General features: G+C 60.0%; 1 long non-coding RNA gene across 1 annotated transcript; it reads right to left on the bottom strand.

Moving 5' to 3' along the window:
- Positions 1-1,267: 1,267 nt before the first annotated feature.
- On the bottom strand, positions 1,268-3,823 carry LOC120509432. Its single transcript, XR_005629262.1, has 3 exons — positions 3,735-3,823; positions 2,753-2,858; positions 1,268-1,317 (listed from the first exon to the last, which is right to left on the bottom strand). It is a non-coding gene; the product is annotated as an uncharacterized LOC120509432 (long non-coding RNA).
- Between the last annotated feature and the right edge of the window lie 6,736 nt (positions 3,824-10,559).

The raw sequence follows: 10,559 nt of genomic DNA, 5'->3' as shown, positions 1-10,559 counted from the left end.
CAGATTCACTGGGACCCCTCCCCAAATTATTCGGGACCCCCCGACCCCTCCCCAAATTCCTGAGGTCCTGAAAGTCCCGGAAATCCCAAAAATTCCCCCCAAAAAATCCGCTCCAGGGTGGAGAACTCACACTGGGGAAGGGAAAGGGGCTGGGACCCCTCCCCAAATTCACTGGGACCCCTCCCCAAATTCACTGAGACCCCTCCCCAAATTCAGAGACCCCTCCCCAAATTCCTGAGGTCCTGAAAGTCCCGGAAATCCCAAAAATTCCCCCCAAAAAATCCCTTCCAGGATAGTGAGCTCACACTGGGGGAGGGGAAAGGGGCTGAGACCCCTCCCCAAATTCACTGGGACTCCTCCCCAGATTCACTGGGACCCCTCCCCAAATTATTCGGGACCCCCCGACCCCTCCCCAAATTCCTGAGGTCCTGAAAGTCCCGGAAATCCCAAAAATTCCCCCCAAAAAATCCGCTCCAGGGTGGAGAACTCACACTGGGGAAGGGAAAGGGGCTGGGACCCCTCCCCAAATTCACTGGGACCCCTCCCCAAATTCACTGAGACCCCTCCCCAATTTATTCGGGATCCCCCGACCCCTCCCCAAATTGCTGAGGTCCCAAAACACCCCAAAATCCCAAAATTCCCCCCGAAACAGACCCCCAGGAGCCCCCAGACCCATTTGGGGCCCCCAGACCCATTTTAACCCCCCTTTAACCCTTTCCACTCCCATTTCAACCCCCTTTTATCCCATTTGAACCCCTTTTATCCCCATTTTAATCCCATTTTTTCCCTTTTAACTCAATTTTTCCCCAACCTTGCCCCCACAACCCCTACAAACTGACCCCCCCGAAGCCCCCAGACCCAATTCAAACCCCCAGACCCATTTTAGCCCCCCTTTAACCCTTTCTACTCCCATTCCAACCCCCTTTAGTCACATTTTAACGGTCTGGGGGCGCCCCAAAACCCGTCAGGACCCCTCCCCAAATTACAGAGAGCCCCCCGGACTTCCCCTATTTAAAACAACCCCAAAAAAAACCAGAAAAATCCCCAAAAAATTCATTAAAGTTGGTCAAAAATGGGGCGTGGGACCCCCCAAAACACCCCCAGGATTATCCTGAGGGGGGGTCTTGGGTCTGGGGGGGCCCCAAAACCCATCAGGACCCCTCCCCAAATTATAGAGATCCCCCCCAGAATTGTCCCAATTAAAATAACCCAAAAAAACCCCGAAAAATGCACCAAAAATGGTGAAAATTGGTCAAAAACGGGGTGTGGGACCCCCCAAAACACCCCCAGGGCCACCGTGGGAGGGGGGTCCTGCGACTGGGGGGGGCCGAAAACCCGTCAGGACCCCTCCCCAAATTATAGAGACCGCCCGGAGTTCCCACATTTAAAACAACCCCAAAAACCCCTGAAAAATCCCCCAAAAAATTCATTAAAACTGACCAAAAAACGGGGTGTGGGACCCCCCAAAACACCCCCAGGATTGCCTTGAGGGGGGGTCCCGGGACTGGGGGGGCCCCGAAACCCCTCAGGACCCCTCCCGAAATTATACAAATCCCCCCCGGAATGAACCTCATCAGAACACCCCAAAAAAACTCCAGAAATTGAAAGGAATTGGTAAAAAAACTGGGTGTGTGACCCCCCCCAGGGACCCTGAACCCCCCCAGGTGTGTCCCAGCCATCCCAGGTGTCCCCAGGTGTGTCCCAGTCCCCCCAAATGTCCCAGGTGTGTCCCCAGCTGTGTCCCTCAGTGTCCCCAGCTGTCCCCAGGTGTGTCTGTCACAGCCCCAGGTGTGTCCCAGGTGTCCCCAGCTGTGTCTATGACGTCCCCAGGTGTACCCCCACTGTCACCAGGTGTGCCCCCAGGTGTGTCCCCAGGTGTCTCCCCCGTGTCCCCAGCTGTCCCCAGGTGTGTCTGTGATGTCCCCAGCTGTCCCAGGTGTCCCCCAGTCCCCCCAGCTGTCCCAGGTATGCCCAGGTGTGTCCCAGGTGTGTCCCAGGTGTGTCCCAGTCCCCCCAGGTGTGTCTGTGACATTCCCAGGTGTATCCCCACTGTCCCCCGCTGTCCCCAGTGTCCCCAGGTGTGTCCCCGGTGTCCCCAGCTGTCCCAGGTGTCCCCAGGTGTATCCCAGTCCCCCCAGGTGTGTCCCGGCTGTCCCAGGTGTGCCTGTCACATCCCCAGGTGTGCCTGTCACATCCCCAGGTGTGCCTGTTACGCCTGTCACATCCCCAGGTGTGTCCCAGGTGTGTCCCCGCTGTCCCAGGTGTGTCCCCAGTGTCCCCAGGTGTGTCCCAGGTGTGTCTGTCACATCCCCAGGTGTGTCCCAGGTGTGTCTGTCACATCCCCAGGTGTGTCCCAGGTGTGTCCCCGGTGTCCCAGGTGTGTCTGTGACATTCCCAGGTGTGTCTGTGACATTCTCAAGTGTGTCCCAGGTGTCCCCGGTGTCCCAGGTGTGTCTGTCACATCCCCAGGTGTGTCTGTGACATCCCCAGGTGTGTCTGTCACATCCCCAGGTGTGTCTGTGACATCCCCAGGTGTGTTCCCCGGTGTCCCAGGTGTGTCTGTCACATCCCCAGGTGTGTCTGTCACATCCCCAGGTGTGTCTGTGACATCCCCAGGTGTGTCTGTCACATCCCCAGGTGTGTCTGTGACATCCCCAGGTGTGCCTGTCACATCCCCAGGTGTGCCTGTCACATCCCCAGGTGTGTCTGTCACATCCCCAGGTGTGTCCCAGGTGCGTCCCGGTGCGCTCACCTGTAGCAGGTGCTGCAGGAGGCGCAGCCAGCCCAGGCAGTGCTGCTGGAAGGCCTCGCTGGGGCTCTCGCTCACCAGCAGCGACAGCAGGCACAGCCCCTCGAAGCTGCAACGCCATTGGCTGAGCCGGGACACGCCCACCGCCCCGCCCGGCCATGCCCCGCAGCCCTCATTGGCTGCTGGGAGCGGCAAACCCCGCCCACTTTCCTTATATGGGCAACACAGGGCAGGGTGCGGCTCGCAGGGGGAGCCTGATTGGTCCAGAAGAAGCCACGCCCACCCTGGCCCTGCCCACATGCCCAATTGGCTGCTGACACCCAAACCCCGCCCACTTTCCTTAAATGAGCCACACAAGGCAGGGCGTGGCTCACACAAGGAATCTGATTGGCTGAGGTGAAGCCACGCCTACCCTGGCCCTGCCCACAGCTCTGATTGGCTGCCAAGGGTGTTAGACCCCACCCACTTTCCTTATAAGGGCAGCAAAGGCCAGAGCCTGGCTCTCACGAGCAATCTGATTGGTTCAGAGAAAGCCACACCCACAGTGGCACTGCCCACAGCTCTGATTGGCTGCTGACGCCCAAACCCCACCCACTTTCCATATAAGAGCAGCCCAGAGCTGGGCGTGGCTCAGAGGTGGACTCTGATTGGCTGGGGTGAAGCCACGCCCACCCCACACCCAGCAGCCAACCCCAGACAAGCCCCACCCACCCTAATTAGCCATGCAACAACAGAAACCCCTGATTGGCTGCTCCAACCCCACCCACAATAGATTAACCAATCACAGAGTGCTCAGGCCACACCCCCTCCTCCTGATTGGCTGCCCCGCCCCCAGCGCTAAACCCCTCCTGATTGGCTCCTCCCCACCCAATGGCAGCCCAGAGCGCAGCTCCCATTGGTTCCCACTCAGCCCAGCGCGGCAGCCAATCAGGAGTGGGGCGGGGCGGGCCCCGCGCCGCGATTGGCCGGCGGGGCTGTCACTCACCGCGTCTTCATGGAGCCCAGGCGGGCGCTGGCGACGCCGAGGAGCCCCCCGAGGGCGGCCTGGGGGAGGGGCGGGGTCAGCGGGGTCACCGGGGTCAGGGGTCACCCAGGGGTCACCCAGGGGTCATGAGGGGTCATGAGGGGTCACAGGGAGAGGAGGGGGAGGGGCCGGGCCTGAGGGGAACCCGGATTTTGGGGCCAAATCCTGGATTTTGGGGTCACATCCCATTTTTTGGGGTCAGATCCCGTTTTATGGGGTCACATCCCAGATTTTGAGGTGATAATCCCGGATTTTGGGGTCCCCACCCCGGATTTTGGGGTCACATCCCGGATTTTGGGGTCCCCACCCCGGATTTTGGGGTCACATCCCGGATTTTGGGGTCCCACCCCAGAATTTTGGGGTCACATCCTGGATTTTGGTGTTCCCAGTCCCTGAGATCATCCTCACTTGGGGTTCAGACGCCCTTTTTTAGGGTCAGACCCCGTCATTGTGGAATCAAACCCCGTTATTTTGGGCTCACACCCCGTTATTTTGGCCCAAACCCTTTTTTAAGGTTGAAACCTCGTTATTTTGGGCCCAAGCCCCTTTTTTTTATGTTCAAGCCCCGTTATTGTGGGATCAAACCCCCTTATTTTGGACCCAAACCCCTTTTTTAACGATCAAACCCCTTTTTTTCACGTCCAAACGCCGCTTCCCGCCGCCCCCTCCCTGGTAGAGCGGGGAGGCACTTCCGGGTTCGGGGGTGGGCGGGGCTTGGGTTGCCATGGGGACGGTGGGCGGGCATTGGCGGGGCTGAAAGGGGCGGGGCTAATTCGCGTTTAAGGGGCGTGGCCAGCGCTCAGGTGAGCTCCAAGGGACCAATGGGAGAGGCCGAAATGGGGTCAGAGGTCACGGGGAGGGGCCAGAGGTGAGCACAGGTGTGTCCCAGGTGTGATCCAGGTGAGCCCAGGTGTGCCCAGGTGTGCCCCAGGTTTATCCAGGGGTGTCCAGGTGCCCACAGGTGTGCCCAAATGTGGGGTTTGGGTGTACACAGGTGTGCCCAGGTGTGTCTCAAGTGCTCCCAGGTGTGCCCAGGTGTATCTCAGGTGTATCTCAGGTATATCCAGGTGTATCTCAGGTGCCCCAGGTGTGTCTCAGGTGCCCCCAGTTGCCCCAGGTGTGCCCAGGTGTGGGTTTTGGTGCCCCCAGGTGTGCCCCAGCTGTGCCCAGGTGTATCTCAGGTATATCCAGGTGTATCTCAGGTGTGCCCAGGTGTGACCCAGGTGTGTTGCAGGCTCGGTGATCCTGGAGCTGTCCAAGGAGAAGCCCCAGGAGCGGCACCTGGACCGCCAGGGGGGGTTTGGGTGTGCCCAGGTGTGGGTTTGGGTGCCCCCAGGTGTCTCTCAGGTACCCCAGGTGTGACCCAGGTGTGTTTCAGGTTCCGTGATCCTGGAGCTGTCCAAGGAGAAGCCCCAGGAGCGGCACCTGGACCGCCAGGGGGGGTTTGGGTGTGCCCAGGTGTGGGTTTGGGTGCCCCCAGGTGTCTCTCAGGTACCCCAGGTGTGACCCAGGTGTGTTTCAGGTTCCGTGATCCTGGAGCTGTCCAAGGAGAAGCCCCAGGAGCGGCACCTGGACCGCCAGGGGGGGTTTGGGTGTGCCCAGGTGTGGGTTTGGGTGCCCCCAGGTGTCTCTCAGGTACCCCAGGTGTGACCCAGGTGTGTTTCAGGTTCCGTGATCCTGGAGCTGTCCAAGGAGAAGCCCCAGGAGCGGCACCTGGACCGCCAGGGGGGGTTTGGGTGTGCCCAGGTGTGGGTTTGGGTGCCCCCAGGTGTCTCTCAGGTACCCCAGGTGTGACCCAGGTGTGTTTCAGGTTCCGTGATCCTGGAGCTGTCCAAGGAGAAGCCCCAGGAGCGGCACCTGGACCGCCAGGGGGGGTTTGGGTGTGCCCAGGTGTGGGTTTGGGTGCCCCCAGGTGTCTCTCAGGTACCCCAGGTGTGACCCAGGTGTGTTTCAGGTTCCGTGATCCTGGAGCTGTCCAAGGAGAAGCCCCAGGAGCGGCACCTGGACCGCCAGGGGGGGTTTGGGTGTGCCCAGGTGTGGGTTTGGGTGCCCCCAGGTGTCTCTCAGGTACCCCAGGTGTGACCCAGGTGTGTTTCAGGTTCCGTGATCCTGGAGCTGTCCAAGGAGAAGCCCCAGGAGCGGCACCTGGACCGCCAGGGGGGGTTTGGGTGTGCCCAGGTGTGGGTTTGGGTGCCCCCAGGTGTCTCTCAGGTACCCCAGGTGTGACCCAGGTGTGTTTCAGGTTCCGTGATCCTGGAGCTGTCCAAGGAGAAGCCCCAGGAGCGGCACCTGGACCGCCAGGGGGGGTTTGGGTGTGCCCAGGTGTGGGTTTGGGTGCCCCCAGGTGTCTCTCAGGTACCCCAGGTGTGACCCAGGTGTGTTTCAGGTTCCGTGATCCTGGAGCTGTCCAAGGAGAAGCCCCAGGAGCGGCACCTGGACCGCCAGGGGGGGTTTGGGTGTGCCCAGGTGTGGGTTTGGGTGCCCCCAGGTGTCTCTCAGGTACCCCAGGTGTGACCCAGGTGTACTCTAATTCGCGTTTAAGGGGCGTGGCCAGCGCTCAGGTGAGCTCCAAGGGACCAATGGGAGAGGCCGAAATGGGGTCAGAGGTCACGGGGAGGGGCCAGAGGTGAGCACAGGTGTGTCCCAGGTGTGATCCAGGTGAGCCCAGGTGTGCCCAGGTGTGCCCCAGGTTTATCCAGGGGTGTCCAGGTGCCCACAGGTGTGCCCAAATGTGGGGTTTGGGTGTACACAGGTGTGCCCAGGTGTGTCTCAAGTGCTCCCAGGTGTGCCCAGGTGTATCTCAGGTGTATCTCAGGTATATCCAGGTGTATCTCAGGTGCCCCAGGTGTGTCTCAGGTGCCCCCAGTTGCCCCAGGTGTGCCCAGGTGTGGGTTTTGGTGCCCCCAGGTGTGCCCCAGCTGTGCCCAGGTGTATCTCAGGTATATCCAGGTGTATCTCAGGTGTGCCCAGGTGTGACCCAGGTGTGTTGCAGGCTCGGTGATCCTGGAGCTGTCCAAGGAGAAGCCCCAGGAGCGGCACCTGGACCGCCAGGGGGGGGTTGGGTGTGCCCAGGTGTGGGTTTGGGTGCCCCCAGGTGTCTCTCAGGTACCCCAGGTGTGACCCAGGTGTGTTTCAGGTTCAGTGATCCTGGAGCTGTCCAAGGAGAAGCCCCAGGAGCGGCACCTGGACCGCCGGGGGGGGTTGGGTGTGCCCAGGTGTGGGTTTGGGTGCCCCCAGGTGTCTCTCAGGTACCCCAGGTGTGACCCAGGTGTGTTTCAGGTTCCGTGATCCTGGAGCTGTCCAAGGAGAAGCCCCAGGAGCGGCACCTGGACCGCCAGGCCGCGCAGTTCGGCGCCGCCGTGGCCAAGGTGGAGGCCGAGCTCTCGGCCCAGATCCGCTACCTGACCCAGGTGAGGCCCGGCCACGCCCCGCGGGGGCTGGGGGGGGGGCAGGTGAGATTTGGGGTGTCCCAGGTGGGGTTTGGGGTCCCCCAGGTGGGTTTGGGGTGTTCCAGGTGAGATTTTATTGATGTTTCCTTGAAATTTTGGGGTGTCCCAGGTGGGATTTGGGGTCGCCCAGGTGGGGTTTGGGGGGATTTTGGGGTCCCCCAGGTGCACCTGGGGCTCTCAGGTGTGTCCCTCACCTGCCCAGGTGAGTTTCCAGTGATGTTCCATTGGGGATTTGGGTTTTTAGGTGACCCCAGGTGGGATTTTGGGGTTTCCCAGGTGGGATTTGGGGGTTTTTTGACCCCCCAGGTGTACCTGACCCGCTCAGGTGTGTCTCACCTGCGCAGGTGAGTCTGGGGCGTTCCAGGTGAGTTTTCAGTGATGTTCCTTTGGGTTTTGGGTGACCCCAGCTGGGATTTGGGGGGGATTTTGGGGTTTCCCAGGTGGGATTTGGGGGGTTTTTGACCCCCCAGGTGTACCTGAGCCGCTCAGGTGTGTCTCACCTGCACAGGTGAGTCTGGGGTGTTCCAGGTGAGTTTTCACTGATGCTCCTTTGGGTTTTTAGGGTGACCCCAGGTGGGATTTGGGGGGGATTTTGGCGTTTCCCAGGTGGAATTAGGGGTTTTCTGGCTCCCTCTAGATGTACCTGAGCCGCTCAGGTGTGTCTCACCTGCGCAGGTGAGTTTTCACTGATGTTCCTTTGAGTTTTGGGTGACCCCAGGTGGGATTTAGGGGGATTTTGGGGTTTCCCAGGTGGGATTTGGGGTTTTTGACCCCCCAGGTGTACCTGACCCTCTCAGGTGTGTCTCACCTGCGCAGGTGGCCACGGGGCAGCCCCACGAGGGCTCGAGCTACGCGGCGCGCAAGAGCTGCCAGCTGGCCCTGAACCGCCTGGACTACGCCCGGCGGCGCCTGGCCGAGCTGGCCCGCGCCTGCGAGCTCATGCTGGGACACACCTGGGACACCTGGCACACCTGGAGACATCGCCGGGACAGCGTGGGACAGAGCTGGAGCGGCATTGGGACAGAAAAATGGGGAAAAATGGGACTTTTATGGGATTTTATTGGGATGTGGTACCTTGGGGACAGCGCTGAGAGACTCTGGGCACACCTGGAACACCTGGCACACCTGGGGACACACCTGGGACACCTGGCACACCTGGGGACATCGCCGGGACAGCGTGGGACAGAGCTGGAACGGCCTCAGGATGGAAAAATGGGGGGAAATGGGACTTTTATGGGATTTTTTTGGGATGTGGCACCTTGGGGACAGCGCTGAGAGACCCTGGGCACACCTGGCACACCTGAACACACCTGAACACACCTGGGAACACCTGGAACCACACTTGGGGACATCCCAGGACAGCGTGGGACAGAGCTGGAACGGCCTCAGGATGGAAAAATGGGGGGAAATGGGACTTTTATGGGATTTTTTTGGGATGTGGCACCTTGGGGACAGCGCTGAGAGACCCTGGGCACACCTGGCACACCTGGGGACCCACCTGGGGACAGCGTGGGACACACCTGGGGACACCTGGCGACATCGCCGGGACAGCGTGGGACAGAGCTGGAACGGTCTCGGGACAGAAAAATGGGGGAAAATGGGACTTTTATGGGATTTTATTGGGATTTTACTGGGACGTGGCACCTTGGGGACAGCGCTGAGAGACCCTGGGCGCACCTGGCACACCTGAACACACCTGGACACACCTGGAACCACACTTGGGGACATCCCAGGACAGCGTGGGACAGAGCTGGAACGGTCTCGGGACAGAAAAATGGGGGAAAATGGGACTTTTATGGGATTTTATTGGGATTTTACTGGGACGTGGCACCTTGGGGACAGCGCTGAGAGAGCCTGGGCGCACCTGGCACACCTGAACACACCTGGGGACAGCGTGAGACACACCTGGAACGACCTCAGAACTGAAAAATGGGGGAAAAATGGGATTTTATTGGGATTTTATTGGGATGTGGCACCTTGGGGACAGCGCTGAGAGAGCCTGGGTACACCTGGACACACCTGAACACACCTGGGGACATCCCGGGACAGCGTGGGACACACCTGGGACACCTGGCACACCTGGGGACATCGCCGGGACAGCGTGGGACAGAGCTGGAACGGCCTCAGAACTGAAAAATGGGGAAAAATGGGAATTTGTTGGGATTTTATTGGGGTGGGACACTGCTGAGAGACTCTGGGCTCACCTGAACACACCTGGGCACACCTGGGCACCCCCAGGTGCCACCCCCGGCCTCACAGACGCCCCCAAATAAAGGGACACCGCGGTGGCCTTGAGACCTCGAGGGGACTCGGAGTTTTTGGGGGGTCCTGGGGGGAGATTTGGGGGTTTTGGGGAAAAAATTGGGGATTTAGGGGGCGAAATTTGGGGGAGGAATTTGGGGAAATTTTGGGGGGATTTTGGGGTGGGAAGTCCCAAAATTCCCCCAAAAGTTTCGGTTTCTGTTTCGCTCCCGGGCGGGGCCGCCATGGCGCCGGTGACGTCACTGGGCGGGGCTTCCCGTAACGAATGGGCGTGGTTTTGCCGTTAGCCACGCCCACCTCGCTGGGAGTCTGTCAATCAACGTCCGGGGCGTGGCCGGGCGGTTCTCGGGTGACGTCATCGCTTGGGTTTGGCTTTGAATGGGAGGGGGAGGGGGGAGAGACCCCCCTGGGACCCCCAAAATCCACCTGGGGACCCCAAAACTCACCCAGAACCCCAAAATCCACCTGGGGACCCCAAAATCCACCTAACCACAAAATTCACCCGGGGACCCCCAAAAATTCACCTGGGACCCCCAAAATCCACCTGGGGACCCCAAAAACTCACATGGGGACCCCAAAAAACTGACCTGGGACCCCCAAAAACTCAACTGGGGACCCCAAAAATTCACCTGGACCCCAAAAAACTGACCTGGGGACCCCAAGATGCACCTGGGGACCCCCAAATATTCAAATGGACCCCAAAAACTCACCTGGGGACCCCAAAAAACTGACCTGAGACCACTAAAATTCACCTGGGGACCCCAAAATCCCTCCTGGGACCCCAAAAAACAGACCTGGGACCCCAAAAACTCACCTGGGAGTCCCAAAATTCACCTGGAGACCCCTTAAACCCACCTGAGGACACCCCAAATTCTCCCCAAAATCCCCTAAACCCCCCCAAATTTTGCCCCAACCCACACAAATCCCTATAAACCCCCGAAAGTCGCTGAAATTCACCCCAAAATCCCCCAAAATGTCTCCCCCAATCCCAAGAAGCCCCCCAAAATCTCCCCTAAACTCACCCAAAACCCCCAGGACCCCCCAAATCTCCCTGAACCCCCCCAAATCCCTCTGA

This window comes from Passer montanus, unplaced genomic scaffold, assembly GCF_014805655.1.
Source record: "Passer montanus isolate IOZ18808 unplaced genomic scaffold, ASM1480565v1 scaffold517, whole genome shotgun sequence".
Lineage (NCBI taxonomy): Eukaryota > Metazoa > Chordata > Aves > Passeriformes > Passeridae > Passer > Passer montanus.
This window is presented reverse-complemented; position numbering and strand designations above follow the sequence as displayed.